This window comes from Nannobrachium achirus (genome assembly GCF_963921795.1).
Source record: "Nannobrachium achirus genome assembly, chromosome: 5".
In the NCBI taxonomy this organism is placed as follows: domain Eukaryota; kingdom Metazoa; phylum Chordata; class Actinopteri; order Myctophiformes; family Myctophidae; genus Nannobrachium; species Nannobrachium achirus.
Window position 1 is genome coordinate 49,113,932 of NC_137814.1, and position 14,690 is coordinate 49,128,621.

General features: G+C 43.4%; 1 protein-coding gene across 1 annotated transcript in view; it reads right to left on the reverse strand.

Moving 5' to 3' along the window:
- Positions 1 to 4,540, reverse strand: part of larp4b (La ribonucleoprotein 4B) — a 53,593-nt gene extending 49,053 nt beyond the window's left edge. Inside the window, exon 1 of the mRNA XM_080726476.1 lies at positions 4,011 to 4,540. The gene's annotated coding sequence lies outside the window, so the exon portion shown is untranslated. The remainder of the gene's footprint in view (positions 1 to 4,010) is intronic.
- Between the last annotated feature and the right edge of the window lie 10,150 nt (positions 4,541 to 14,690).

Consider the following 14,690-nt stretch of genomic DNA (forward strand, 5'->3'; position numbering starts at 1 on the left):
CATAATCACACTCTTGACATAACATCAGCAGTAAGACGGATGCTGAATCCAACAAAACATCATTGATTTCAAAGTGTGAAAAGTAAAAAAAAATGATTCTTTGCGATTAGGAGCTATTTGTAAGGGAGTGGTAATCCCTGCCAACAATCGAATGCCTGTCTTTGACGCGGGCCCTCGCTGTGTTTGCATACAAAGCAGAAAAAGAATGGCATGGCTGTAAAGCGACCTTTGATCCACATAGTCATTCCCATAGACAGCATGCGAGTGTGTCAGGCCATGTGTGATGAATAGCGGCTCAACACTGATGCTTTCCATCAAACTACACAGTAAAGTCCTCAGTGTTCATTTAACTCTGGGAGTGTACACAATGATATCAAATGGGCCTGTCAACCCATTAAGACTGGTTTGACAGAATTGACAGAAAAAAATGATCTTCTAAATCCATTATCCAAACAGTTTTCTGAAAAACGTATGTTGTTATATCAGCGGTTCTGAACCCCCAAAATGATTTGGCCGTCGACCCCCCTCTAAGAAACATGCAAATATAATTCAAGGATTTGCTAAAACGTTCCATGATTTTCCAAAAATAGCAGATCAACAAGCTCATAGCACGGCACAAAGTGACATGCTGCTATGAACTTGTGTATCTGCCATTTTTAATAGCCAACCAATGTGCTCCACATATATACACACTAGGGATGTTAATCGACGCATTATTTGCGAATCGGCGCGTCGCGGCCGAAAATCGACGTTTCGGTCGACTTTTTTCCCTTTTTTTTCTCCCCCGCTAAGCTGCAGCTGAGAGGAGACCACAACGGCGCATTACTTTAAGCAACACAACTTGCAGCAGCACCCACCAGAACTTGCATCAAAGCCCTAATAATAATTATAATAAACAATTGCTCTTCCTTGCGTTTGCATGGAGTCTGTTCTCTATAGACTAGAAGCGGAGTGACAAAGTCCATGGAACCGTTCCGTTGTGGGAGCACTCCAGAATAGTGTATCAAATGTGGAGCTTTGTTTGGTCTGCCTCATGGCTCGCTCTCCCTCCCCGACCGTGTCGCATTAACGGCGAGTAGTGTATTTATTTTGTGTTGTGTTTTATTGTCAATCTTGACAAAATCACTGCACACGAGGCGACGTTGCCATTAAATAAGCGAGCTTTCGTGTCAAGCATGCATGCAAAGGCAGGAGGTAAACAACACATCCAGTCAGCGCGCACTGCTATGACCAGCACCGCTTGCATGCGAATCTGCGATCCATGCATGCAACACAGACATTCACTCGTCCCCGACACAGACACAGACACACACACACACACACACACACACACACACACACACCTATATAGGGATGGGACGATACACGATATTATCGTGATAAAAACACTCACGATAATCGTATCGTGGAGATTTAATTCATCGTGATATCGTCATGCACTGGGATCAATTCACCTTTTATTTGCTCAGCTGAATATCCGGTGCTATAATTGGTAAAAGCTACTTATAATATACATACTTGATAAAGGCTTTTTTTCCACTCTCTCTCAAATGTCTTTGCCAAAAAATAGCCGATCTACAAGCTTACAACGCGTCGCAACGCGACACGTTATGAGCTTGTAGATCGGCTATTTTTTGGCAAATATTCCGCCCCAGGATAATGGATTTTCATTATCGTGATAATATCATAAATCGCGATTTCTTTTGTCACAATAATCGTGATATGAAATGTTCATATCGTCCCATCCCTACACCTATATAGCTAAAAAAGTGACACAAGATGCTATCCCGGTTTTTAATTGGTTAAGGATCCATTTGCACACTCAAGAGTATTAAATGAACACTCAGGATTTTACTGTGCAAGACAAGTTATCACAGTCACACACCAAGTGACAAAGTGCCATTTCACTTTTACAAACTGAAGACATTAGACATTTCTGCCAATAGCTTCAGAGTTTAGACCCTCAACATAACTTTCCTTCTGCTTTTGTATGGTTCTAGCAAATACCCCCACATTCACTGTAGGACAGCAAAGAGCAAACAGCATCAACACCACAGCTGGCTGAAGTATTTTACATGACATTTAATTATGGAGCTACTACTACTGTACATTTGTAGCCAGCTCCAAGTCTGGGGTGGGGGGTTTACACAATAGGCATTCAAAAGCCAGCCAACTCTGCTTCCGCAATACAATTTAGTCAAAAACCACAAACCCAAGTCATTGAGAATGTCATTTGTTGTGCATATGTCATTTCTGCAAAACTCAAAGTGGACAATGGCACATTCTTTTCCACCAGGTAAATAACTGCAGTCACATTGGACTACCAGATTTACATGTCATTCGTGATTGAACGCATCACCTCTTTTACGCCAAGAATCAGGATGGCAGTTTGGACATGACTAGGCCTTCACACAACACAAAACTTTACTATTGAGTCTTTTCTTGGATAGCTCCTGCAAGAATGCAATGCCATTTAATTAAATCAAACACACAACGCTGAGCATGCCATTTCTTCACCTGATGCAGTAAGTCTATCATACAGGCCAGACAGGGCCTTATTCACCAAAGCACAAAGTTTACTCTGCCTGTGTCCTCTTTCCCTAGACACACAAACTTGTTTCCACCCTCTTAACCAGAAGAGGTGATTTATATCTCTATTCTGTTGTTCCAAAATAACCCAGAGGTTCCACCCCACCAGTGAAGAATGCAGTAGTAGGCCGGTGACAGCTTATTTTTGGCTAGTGGGTTACCACCAGAGCCATTGGGAGGGGTGGGGGGTTAACCAGCATCTCGCCAAGTCCTTCTGACGAGTTGCCTTTAATAGAGCTGTACGTTATACGGCTGCAAAGGGTTAAGTTAGGTCAGATAACTATTTAACGGGGTTGCAACCTGCGCCTACAGACGCAATGCAGCCTATGCAGGCCTATTTAGTAGCTGACACAGACACAGGCCACTAACACTGCGGTGCACACACATGCCATGCCCATGGCAAGAGCCATGCATTGCGAGATTCCGTGCCTGGCTAGACGTTGATCGCGATGTTGAAACGTGAAAACAAACCACTCCATGGCACGATTGGCTACAAAAAAATGACACAAGCTCAGACGGCTATACGGTTTAACTTTAAAAGATTGAGTAAGTAGAAACAAGACGCTCCACTAAAAGTTGACTCACGCTGGAAAGTAGCAGTTAAATTCTCTATGTCTTGCTTGCAGCGGGCCAACAGCAGCATCCAGTGAAAGATGGCGACCTCAGGTGTTGTACCAAGTTTTGCAACCCCGTCAGAAACTGTTCCCGCACATGTTAAATCGACCCAAGTCTTAACGTTAAGGGGGGAAACGCATTATGACGGGGAGAAAATTGTCCATAAAGAAATAAGTCTACATATGGTGTACTTTCTCGCATGAAATCAAAACGGGAAAACATGTTTTAAACAAATCTTGACAGGGAAACAAATGTCGGTATAACATTTCCCCCCTAACCCCCTCGTTCGGTTTGAATCAGGCTAACGTTAGCCTGGTCAGGCTTAACCAGAGCTTGTTTATCAAACAGCACATGACAAGTCTGGTTTATCTATGCTCATGCATGTTGTTCCACTAGACCTCTAGGTCATTGGTTCTCAAAGTCGGACCCCCTGGGGTCCTTGAGGGAGTTCCAGGGGGTCCCCAGCTACATGATAGCCACCAGGAACCGAATGGACCCTTGTGGGCCTGTAACTCAGAGAGGCGTTCGCCTCAGAGTTTACAAATGGACATTGCTTTTACAATATAGATTGGTGTCCCAGGGATATCAATGCCTTTACATGGGGGTCCGTAGCCTAATAATGCATGACAAACTGGCTGGGAATCACAGCTAGAGAGAGCCCTAAAAACTCTCTCCTGGGTCCCTGGCGTATCTTTTCAAATGGGGGGTCCGCGCGGGGCTAATAAGAGTCAATTCGGGGGTCCTTGACATGAAGAGGTTTGGGAAACACTGCTCTAGGTGTGGACGCTGGTCCTCTTGTCACTCACCTGTCCAACGCTCGCTGCACGGCAATGCAAAGACAAAGTTTGTGTCGGTGTTGTTGTTGGGCTGGAGCCTGCAGGCCTCCGGATGGATGGATTCCACTAGAAATGTACGCAGGGAGGGAGTTAGCTCGCTGGCTAGCAGGCTACCACCCGAGCAGCACGCTAACTGTAAACAACCCCGGGCTTAACGGACGGACTTGACGTAAACACTGTCCAAACACCCCCGGCACTATAGGCTGCAACGACAGAACGACAGCCAAGAACACAGGTTCCTAATGTGGGCTCCCCCAACTAGAAGAAGTCCAAGCTAGATAACGTATAAGCTAGCTTGGGTGTTAGCTAGGTTCGCTAGCTAGCTAGCTTGGCTGGTCAACTTTATCCAGTCGAGGGCTCGGGGATGATAAATCAAACCTGGGCTATTTTTATCTTCCCAAGCCAAACCCGGAGCGATTCCCAAGCTCGGCAAAAACCCACGGACTCGTAGAAGCAAAACAACAGCCGTAAAAGTCACGAAACTCGCGTGAAATCTACGGTTTTCGTCGTTTACTTGGAACCAGCAGTTGCAACGATGAAACAAACGTTCGCTGGAGGTGGAGAAGCGAAAGCGGGTTTTGGGATGATAGAGTCTACATCCCATGGCTTAGAGGGGCAGTCGCGCCGCGATTGGCCCGGGCTGTTGTCACGGAGCCCAGCTAGCCAATCACGGCAGGGCCCGTTCCTCTGAGTTATGGGATCCCAATGCCAAAGATTATCGCTCAAATGCGTGGTGATCTATTTGTAGAGAGCACGTCAACTACACTGTGTTGACAATATGTTTCTATTCGTTCGTTCGTTCGTTCGTTCGTTCGTTCGTTCATTCATTCATTCATTCATTTGTCCATTTATTTATTTTCAAAAAATAGCTACAAGATCCTTGAAATTATTACGATTTAAGTGGTTAAATAGTTTGATGAAGGCCACACACCCACCCATAAAACAAACATGGTTAAATTATCTGCCAGCCAAGTGTGGATTGGAATGCCCTAACCCAGGGGTCTTCAACAGGGGGTCCGGGGACCCCTAGGGGGTCCTCAGAGTTACTACAGGGGGGCACCAAATCCTTGTGTTAGGATAATTCTTTTCAATTAAAAACTTGGACCCTCGCATCCCTAAGCTGAGGAGAACTTTTGCCAAAAATGGCAGATCTACAAGCTATTTTCAGCAAATAGGTTTGGTGTTGAGGTAACAGAGAGCAGACCAAGTACAGAGTGAAAGGTCAAGTTTACACAGACACAAATCCAACATAAACTGATGACAGCGCTGTCAAACAAGTCAATGAAAATCTGCATTTATGCGTTATAACCATAGAGCTGGTTATAACGCATTTATACAATATGTAGAGAGGGTCCCTGCTTCATCTCTCTCTCAGTTAAGGGGTCATTGGCCTGAAATGTTGAAGACCCCTGCCTTAACCCTATCCCTTAAAAAGATGTAGCTCACTGGCTTCCTTTAAAACAGCCCTGAAATGTCACCTTTCAGGAGGCCAAATAGGGAGGTAGGCTACTTATCAGTGATCACCCCCGCCACACCTCTCTCTGTACATATATAGGCCTAGTGTTTTATTTGTGGTGATATGTTGATGAATTGAATACCTAGGACCCCAATGGAAAGTTTGGAAACAAGACTGCAAGGACTTTTTGGTGTAATCCTGTGTTTTGACTGTAAACGCGCTGTTTTACATTTCTGTCAAATAGAATATTCAATCAATCATGTCTGGATGTAAAGTGTAACCACTGGATTTGAACACAACATGGGAAACATCTTCCAGATCACCCAAAGAGGCTGAGCAACTCTGCTTTACACACTCTGCTTTACAGCAGTGGTTCTCAACCTTTTCGGGCCGCGACCCCCAAAATAATCACATTTGAACTGGGGGACCCCCCCCCCCCCACACACACACACACACGCACACCCCCACCCTGACGAGCACTAAGAGTTGAGGCATTACATTTTGTATAACATGGTTCTGCTGTTGTGAGCATGTAGATCGGCTATTTTCACAATTTCTATCTCTAATATTTGACAATTTGTTTAATTTGACATTTTGGTATTTAAAAGTCCTTAAATTGTCACTTTAGAAATGAGCAGATATACTCTACTTGGTTTGTTTAATGTTGAGTGAGAAAACAACATTGCACATTAAAGGATATTCAGTGATTGTATTTCATTCAAATAAAAATATAATTGGTACATTTTCCATTCATTCTCCTCACTAGAATGTGTGCTGACCATATAAGGACTTCCACCATGGCCCGTGTTGCGAGCATAGCTAGATTCGATTTTCAGAGGTGGCCAGCCAGTCCTCGACCAATCAGAGTAGAGTATGGCCGTAGTTATGTTATGATGTTTAGTTATGACAGTCAAAATAAAAGTTTTGAGAACCACAGTCGCTCTGAATTAAGAGCGTCTGCTAAATGCCTAGATTGTAAACTACTGAACTCATAAAATGCCACAGTCTCGTAGTAAATCAGTATCATACATATCCTGAAGTTGGAGACGTAGGCCTACAACTAAACATTTCCACGTTGTAAGGCCAGTAAGGGACAAGAAGATGACCCCCGGCCACTTTCATTATCACTGAATACACCTTTAAGTTAATTATCTGGGGACCCCCCAACATAATTTGGGGACACCACTGGGGGTCCCGACCCACAGTTTGAGAACCACTGCTTTACAGTATATTCACAGCCCTTTGACCTCCCTCCACCACATGCCTCACCCATCTAGAGATATATGGCCTCACCTCAGCTGGGTTCAAATCCGGGTGAATGGTCAACCCTTTTCATATCAAGGTCCATTATTTATTACAGCATTTTGAGCCACGGACCACTTGATGAGATTTAGCCTCTCAGACCCAAAACTTGTTATCGTTGGATAAGATTCTTTTGTCCACAATTCTGTCCATGCTGTATGTGCTGATGGTACCATAGCAGAGATAACAGGCACATTTTGATCAAGATAATAATTCTTCTACATTCTCTAATTGTGTAGACTTCTTGTAAATGAAGTAATGCAAATGCTTAAAGGAAGAGTGGGCAACTCGATGTTAAAAAGAAAATTGGATAGTTAGTGAAAATTGTCTGAAATTACGTAAAGTAGCCTATTACATGATTAGTAGTATATATGGGCATGGGCAACAAGGTGAAGGGTAAATATAGGTCTAGTTCTGATAACGATGTACCATGCTTGTTCAAGACCATTTCCCCAATTCTTTATTATGTATTTTTTACATTTATGGAAAAATACATTGAGGTGCCCACTCTTCCTTATTTCAATATAAACTAGAAGCAGTGCTCTTCCGAGCACAGGTCTCCACCAGGTCAGGTATTAATTATTGTGGCCTCCTGGTGGCGCTACATGTGAAAAGGGTGCCATGTCTTCTTTGGCCTTTAACAGTGACGATCACATGACTGTTGAGATACTGCCAGTTTCATTACAATTGCACGCTGTGTTCATGATTTGAGGCATTTTGTTCGAAACGGATCAATCCTGCAAAGTTTGGAGGCCAATCTTAGCCAATCAGGATGGAATATTTAATATGGGACCGATCCATCTTGATCATAATGACTGGTGGTGCTATAAAAGGCTGATGTGAAAAATGCATGGAAAGGGTTTTTCCTTGGCCTCTAGGGAGTGTGCTTACAAAGTTTGAAAATGATCGGTGGACTTATAGGTAAAACCACAAATTGGCCACCATGAGGCTGATTTCAAAGATTTGAAGTGGCATTTCTTCCTTGGCCTAGTGGGAACGTGTGTGCACGATTTCATGATAATTGCACTCTGCGTTTGTGATTTGAGGCATTTTGTTCAAAACGGCCCAATCCTACAAACTTTGGAAGCCAATATTAGCCAATCAGGATGGAATATGGAAAATAAGACAGATCCATGTCGATGACATGACTGTCGAGATACTGCCTACCAATTTGTAGGACTTTTGGACAAAATCTCTAAGAGTAGTGTACAGAAATGTGTTTTGCAAACATCAGCCTTATGGTGGCGCTAGAACAGGGCCATTTGAAAAATGTGGGGCAGAGGTTCTGAATTGGCATCCAGGGAGTGTATGTTCTCATTTTGGCAGCGACTGGGCCAACGGCGCCGGAGATTAGCTGGTAACAAACTGGGAGGACGCACACGGACGCACGCACGGACACACGGACGGACGGACGGACAGACGGACGGACGGACGGACGGACGGAGGGGAAAACATACTCTCCCCCATGCCTTCGGCTGGTGGAGACAATAAGTCAATGGGAAGACTATTTTGATATAGGCCTATCAATATTTGGAATTAGCATATATCAGGGGTCTCCAACAGGGGGTCCTCAGAGTTACTATAGGCGGGCCACCAAATCTTTGTGATAGGATCATTCTTTTAAATTAACAACTTGAACCCTCGCATCCCTATTCTGCGGAAAACTTTTGCCAAAATGAGCAGATCTACAATCTCTCAACGCCGTTGAGAGCTTGTAGATCGGCTATTTTCGACAAATAGATTTGGTGTAGAGAGCAGACCAAGTACAGGAGTGAAAGGTCAAGTTAACTAAAACACAAATCCAACATAGACTGATGACAGTGCTGTCAAACAAGTCTATGAATCTATCTGTGAAATAGATGAAAATCTGCATCACACAATTATACAATATGTAGAGGGGGTCCCTGCTTCATCTCTCTCAGCTAAGTGGTCCCTGGCCTGAAAACGTTGAAGGCCCCTGGCCCTCATAAAAATAAATAGGTTGACATTACCTCAGCAATAATAATAATATAATAAATACCTCAGCAATGACCCCAGGATGTCTCCGCTGAACATCTAGGCTCTCCATCACACTAGCCAATGTGAAGAACTGAGCTTTTTGAAGGGTTGGCGGCAGTACGGTGTCCTTAACCTGGAAAATCACCCTGGAAAGTAAACAGAGTATTGTTAACCATGTATTCAATATTAATTTCAGATCCCTCATAGATTTAAACACTATTTTATAAATCTCAACTGAAAAACTAGAAGCAGTGCTCTTCCGAGCACAGGTCTCCACCAGGCCACACAAATCAGCCTGTTATAGCGCCACCATGAGGCTGATTTAAAAAATGTGGGGCAGAGGTTCTAGATTGGCATCCAGGGAGTGTGTGTGCTCAGTTTGGCAGCGATCGGGCCAACGGCGCCGGAGATTAGCTGGTAACAACCAGGCCACACAAATCGGCCTGTTATAGCGCCACCATGAGGCTGATTTGAAAAATGTGGGGCAGAGGTTCTAGATTGGCATCCAGGGAGTGTGTGTGCTCAGTTTGGCAGCGATCGGGCCAACGGTGACTGAGATTAGCTGCTCACAAACTGCGAGGACGCACGGACGCACGGACGGAGGGGAAAACATACTCTCCCTCAGCCTTCGGCTGGTGGAGACAACAAAGGTGTGCATAATTCAGGCTAGCCTGTCCAATACACAGAAAGGCTCTGCTTCTTGGAACTGTTCATTGATTGGCCTACCTAAGTCAAGTTTTTTATTATTCTGCTAAACTTGCTATTGTTGATAAGTTTACATCAGCTAATGTTCAACCATTTCGCCTAGCTACACAATGTTAATAGAAACATTTAGTGTTAATGTGCATGGACCATTTGCACGTTGACAATATAATGTTAGTTACATTTCCATATAATAATAATGTTATATAGTGAACACAACACAACAATGTAAGTTGGAACAAATTATCGGAACAAAAGGTTGTAGTGATGTTCTGTTCCTTGGAAAAATATAGGCTACAAAATGTAAACAAGATGCACAGAATAGATGCGCAGAGGTTTGCTGGCCTACTGGCGACAAGTATCGCGTTACCAGGCCTTCTCGCGATGTCATGGTTGACGTACACATGAAGAACGGCGCTGATTGGTCCAGTCGTTTGCAATATTAGCAGACAGAAAAGACGAAGAAAAAGGCTAAAATAGAACAAAATACCCCTGGTTTTGTCCATCACATAAACTGTAATAGGGTTTGTGACTTGAGTTCCAGGACCTTTTAACGTGTGATTGTGTGTAATGTAACGTAACTTCCACCAGAACAGCACCGACGCGACATTTAAAAATCGCTCCGCTTCCAACCGGCGCTACGCTCCTGATTCTGATTGGTCAAGCGCGAACTCCGCGAAGTGCCGCCCCCAACCTATCGGCCTTGTGATTGGCCGAGCTTCGAACGTTGCGGCGCTCAAATAGCCTCAACGCGAGCGGAGTCGGGGTGTAGTAGTCGTTGCAGAGAGAGGAGAGAGAAGAGAAGCAGAGAGAGGAGAGAGAGAGAAAGCTACCAACCCTAACCAACCAACAACCGACCAAACAAACAAACCAACAGTTTCTGCCGTCATGGGTCAATGTGTTTCAGTCACCCGGCGCAGGAGGACCAGACCGGAGTCACCGGACGGTCCGGCGTTACCTCGCATCACCAGACTTCCAAACGCGGAGGAAACGGGATCATCTGACGACTCCCTTCAACCGTCTGCCCCAGCAGGACACGATGAGTCCTCCACCCACCACCACCAACAACAGGACGAGGGTTATGGCTCTATGACCAGGTCCAGAGTCCATCATAACCAGCCGGCTGCATCCATCCTGAAGAAGGAGCGTGTCCTCACTGATGACAGAGACAATGGGCCTCATCCACCGAACGTGCGATTTAACAGTAGAGTTAAACTAATGCACTACACACCACAAGAGTGCCAGTTTGTGTACTTTGTGGCAGACAGACTAGACGAATCAGCGGACTCTACTCGGTGCTATGACAGTTCTTCAGTTCTTCAGTCACTGTATGAAGCAGAATTGGCAAGGTATTTGAGCACTGGACCATCCCAGACTGCCGTATCATTCAGGTGACTAACGTCAGAAAGTTGTCCAAGCCTGTTGTAACAGCCTATATAGAACCTCACCCTCCTCTGCATAATGTTGTGCTATGCAGTGGGGTGAGGTTCTATATGGGGCTATGTTACACACAACAGGCTTGGACAACTTTCTGAAGGATGAGTAACCTGGACAGTCCCTTCAATATTAGCCTGGTTGGCTGTAGGTTGTGAAGACAGTTAGACTTTGTACAGAAACAACCTACCTATTTCATTTAATCAATAGGTTTCTTCAATCATTCAATTTTTTTCTTCTTTTTCTCTTCTCATTAATGACTGTTAATCATTAATCAATTCATCACTGGTCATTCATCAATAATTAATCACTGTATACAATTAAGCACTTCTTGTAAATATACAGTATGTTGTTTGTTCATGTATCTTGTGTTTTTTTATTTTATTCTTGTTTTTATTCATTCATTTATTCATTACATTTCACATTTGGATTCTGTATATTCTGTGAATAAAATAGTCTTGATAACATGAAAACATACAAAAGGTATTTAGTGTCAATTCTTTCTTTTCAAAGAAATACATATTTTTTAGCTTGTAGATCAGCTATTTTCAAAAAGGCAAGGTATAGAATAAGGCTAAAGTGCATTAATGTATGTTTTATAATATAATCATTTATACCTGCAAAGTAACTAAAGTTTTCAAATAAATGTAGTGGAGTAAAAGTAAAGATTTTTGATCCGAGATGATGTAGGATTAGAAGTAAAAGTACTGAAAACTAGAAATACTCAAGTAAAGTACAAATACCTCAAAACTGTACTTAAGTACAGTACTTAAGTAAATGTACTTAGTTACTTTACACCACTGATGCTTTATGACCAAGTAAAGACCCATTGGGGATCCTGATCAATGAAGGATAGGGTTTAAGTGGTTAATTAGGGCTGCAACTACCTATTTATTTAATCTTAATTAATCTGTTGATGAATTCAATTTAGATCATTTGATTAATCTGTGATTAATAATAGAACATCAAATGGTCTATTATGGGAATGGACCCAAGTTAGTGGTGGGCGATATGGTGCTAAATATCGCTGAGACGATCGATGAGTCTCCACCATGATATGCCTTTTCAGTCTATCATATATATCGTGATACGATGAGGGAGCCTTATAAAAAATCCTGTTGAATTGTTAATACAGAGATTCATTGCAGAATTTTGGTCTAAATCAGTGGTTCTCAAACTTTAAAATGTCATGGTCTCCCTTTAACTCTGACAGTATACAAATGAAACCAAATAGACCCATAAGGGTCCATTTGGTTTCATTTGTATACAGAGTTACATAATTGTGTAAGGGTCAATTTAGTGCCTGGACACCACTGGCCACTTTGAGGACTACTGGTCTAAGTAACTTTAAAAACTAGAAGAAGTGCTCTTCCGAGCACAGGTCTCCACCAGGCCACGCGTCCTGGTGGTGCTACTGTACAATAGGCAAATGTAAAAAGGGTGGCATGTGTTCTTCACCAATCTTAGACCTTTCATGGCGCCACCATGAGGCTGATTTGAACATTTTGCAGGGTAATTTCTTCCTTTTGCGAATGTGCGTGCACAATTTCATTACAATTGCACGCTGTTTGATTTGAGGCATTTTGTTCGAAACGGATCAATCCTGCAAAGTTTGGAGGCCAATCTTAACCAATCAGGATGGAATATTTAATATGGGACAGATCCGTCTTGACTCTTGATCATATGACTGTAGACTAGAGATACTGTGTACTGATTTGTGTTAATTGTGGGTAAAATCTGAAGGAGTAATATCCAAAAATGTGTCTTACATAAGTCTGCCTCCTGGTGGCGCTATAAAAGGCTGATGTGAAAAATGCAAGGAAAGGGTTTTTCCTGGGCCTATAGGGAGTGCGCTTACAAAGTTTGAAACTGATCGGTGGAGTTATAGGTAAAACCACGAATCGGCCTGCCACCATGAGGCTGATTTAAAAAAAAATCACGGACGGATGCACGCCGGACGGACAGGGGCGAAAACATACTCTCCCCCTGCCTTCGGCTGGTGGAGACAATTATGGTGAGTTAACGAGATAAATAGGCTAGAGGAACCATGTTTTCCAAAATAACTTTGTTCTGTGATAGGCTAGTAATTTAATTCTGGCTCTGGACCTGGGTTGGTAGGCGAAACTTGAGACTGCCCCGAAAGCCCACCTCAATGCAAAAAGCTCTCATTCTAACTCGAACACTGGTCGAAATTGATGGTTATGTCTTGAATGTTGCAAAGTTTACCACAACAGTACACTGAGCCAATCACAGTATGATTATCCTTCTGGGATATGGGATAAAAGTTCAGTTGTCGAAGCTGTCAGACTCCCGAGCTTGGGTCACCCCGCCCCCGGTCCCTCCCCACCCTCGCCCCACTCCCGTACAAGCAGTGGGACACGCAGATCCACTCGTGATCGGTGGTGTGGGCGTGAGTTATATATATACAGTATAATATAGAGAATCATTTGAGAAGACTCTTTGTAGGCCCATTGATTCTGGAGGCTTGGTGTGAATAGGTGTTACACTGGCATTGGTGGCCTATCAAATTGGCCGCTCTTTTTCCATTTCCCCACATAGAAGGCAGCAGTGGCATAAAAATACAGTATCCTGCCCTACAATGACAAACATGTATAATATCCCCATATTTTTAAGTAAATATCCTTTAAATATTGTTCCCAATGAGTGTGTGTGTTTGTGTGTGTGTGTGTGTGCCTGGCTGGCCTGGCATAACTTGGGCATTGTCTGACCGAACGACCTCTAACTTGTTGTGTCCCCCATACGATGGGTGTGCAGTGCCGAGTTGGAATTTGATCGGACCAACGGTTTCCGAGAACTAAAAAAACAAGAATATCTATCCGTCTGTCACTGGGTCTGTGGAGGACCAATCTGAGTTCCCAGAGGTTCTTTTTTTCGCCACTAAACCCAATCTGTGTGTATAGGGGGTTGTAGGCGTTGGCCTCTCCGATTGGCCAAGCTTGTGCAGCGCAAAAATAATTGTACAATAGAACCTCTTTGACGTATGCTCATGTACGCCAATAACGCCATCAACACATCAGCAGTTTCTGACGAGTCGACATCAGGGATCCCCGTAGTTATCGGTCATATGGTTGGAGACCAACGGCCCAGTATCAGGCTTGCAAGTTAACTTCATATGAACGGCTGCTAGTTTTGCCGTTTCCACAGTGCTGTTGTCAAAGAATGTTCCATTCAAGTGGATGGTTTTTGCAGAACTTGATTACCTAAATTAACATTGTAATAAATACCCTATGCTTCCAGTTGCTAGTTTAAATTCTTCTCTCAATCACTATGATATATGACGATTTTGTAAAATTATGGTCCCATGCATTTTAAAATTGATGATAAAGTAATAGGGTAGGAGGGGCGTGTCTAGCTTGATTGACAAGCTCCCAACCAATAGCATTTATTGACCCACACCCCAACCAATATAATTCTGGTGTCATTTCCATTTCTGGACAGGATGTAATGTAGAAAGATGGTGGCATGCACACGCTTGCAAAATAGGCTTCATTTAGCAGGACAAGGCAGTGGTCAGATGTGAACATGTGTCCTTGTGCCTCTTGGACCACGTGGCCTGTCTGAGACAGACACCGGGTTTGTCCCATTGAAAGTGTTGCTGGTAGAAGTAATCTTCTGTTTTAACTTGCAATTAATATGATTTTCACTTACTGTATGTGAAATCTAAATCCTCATCATTCCCCGACTTGTAAAACCACACAAATAGCTAACCTTTGTAGGACAATATTGTGAGACAAGAG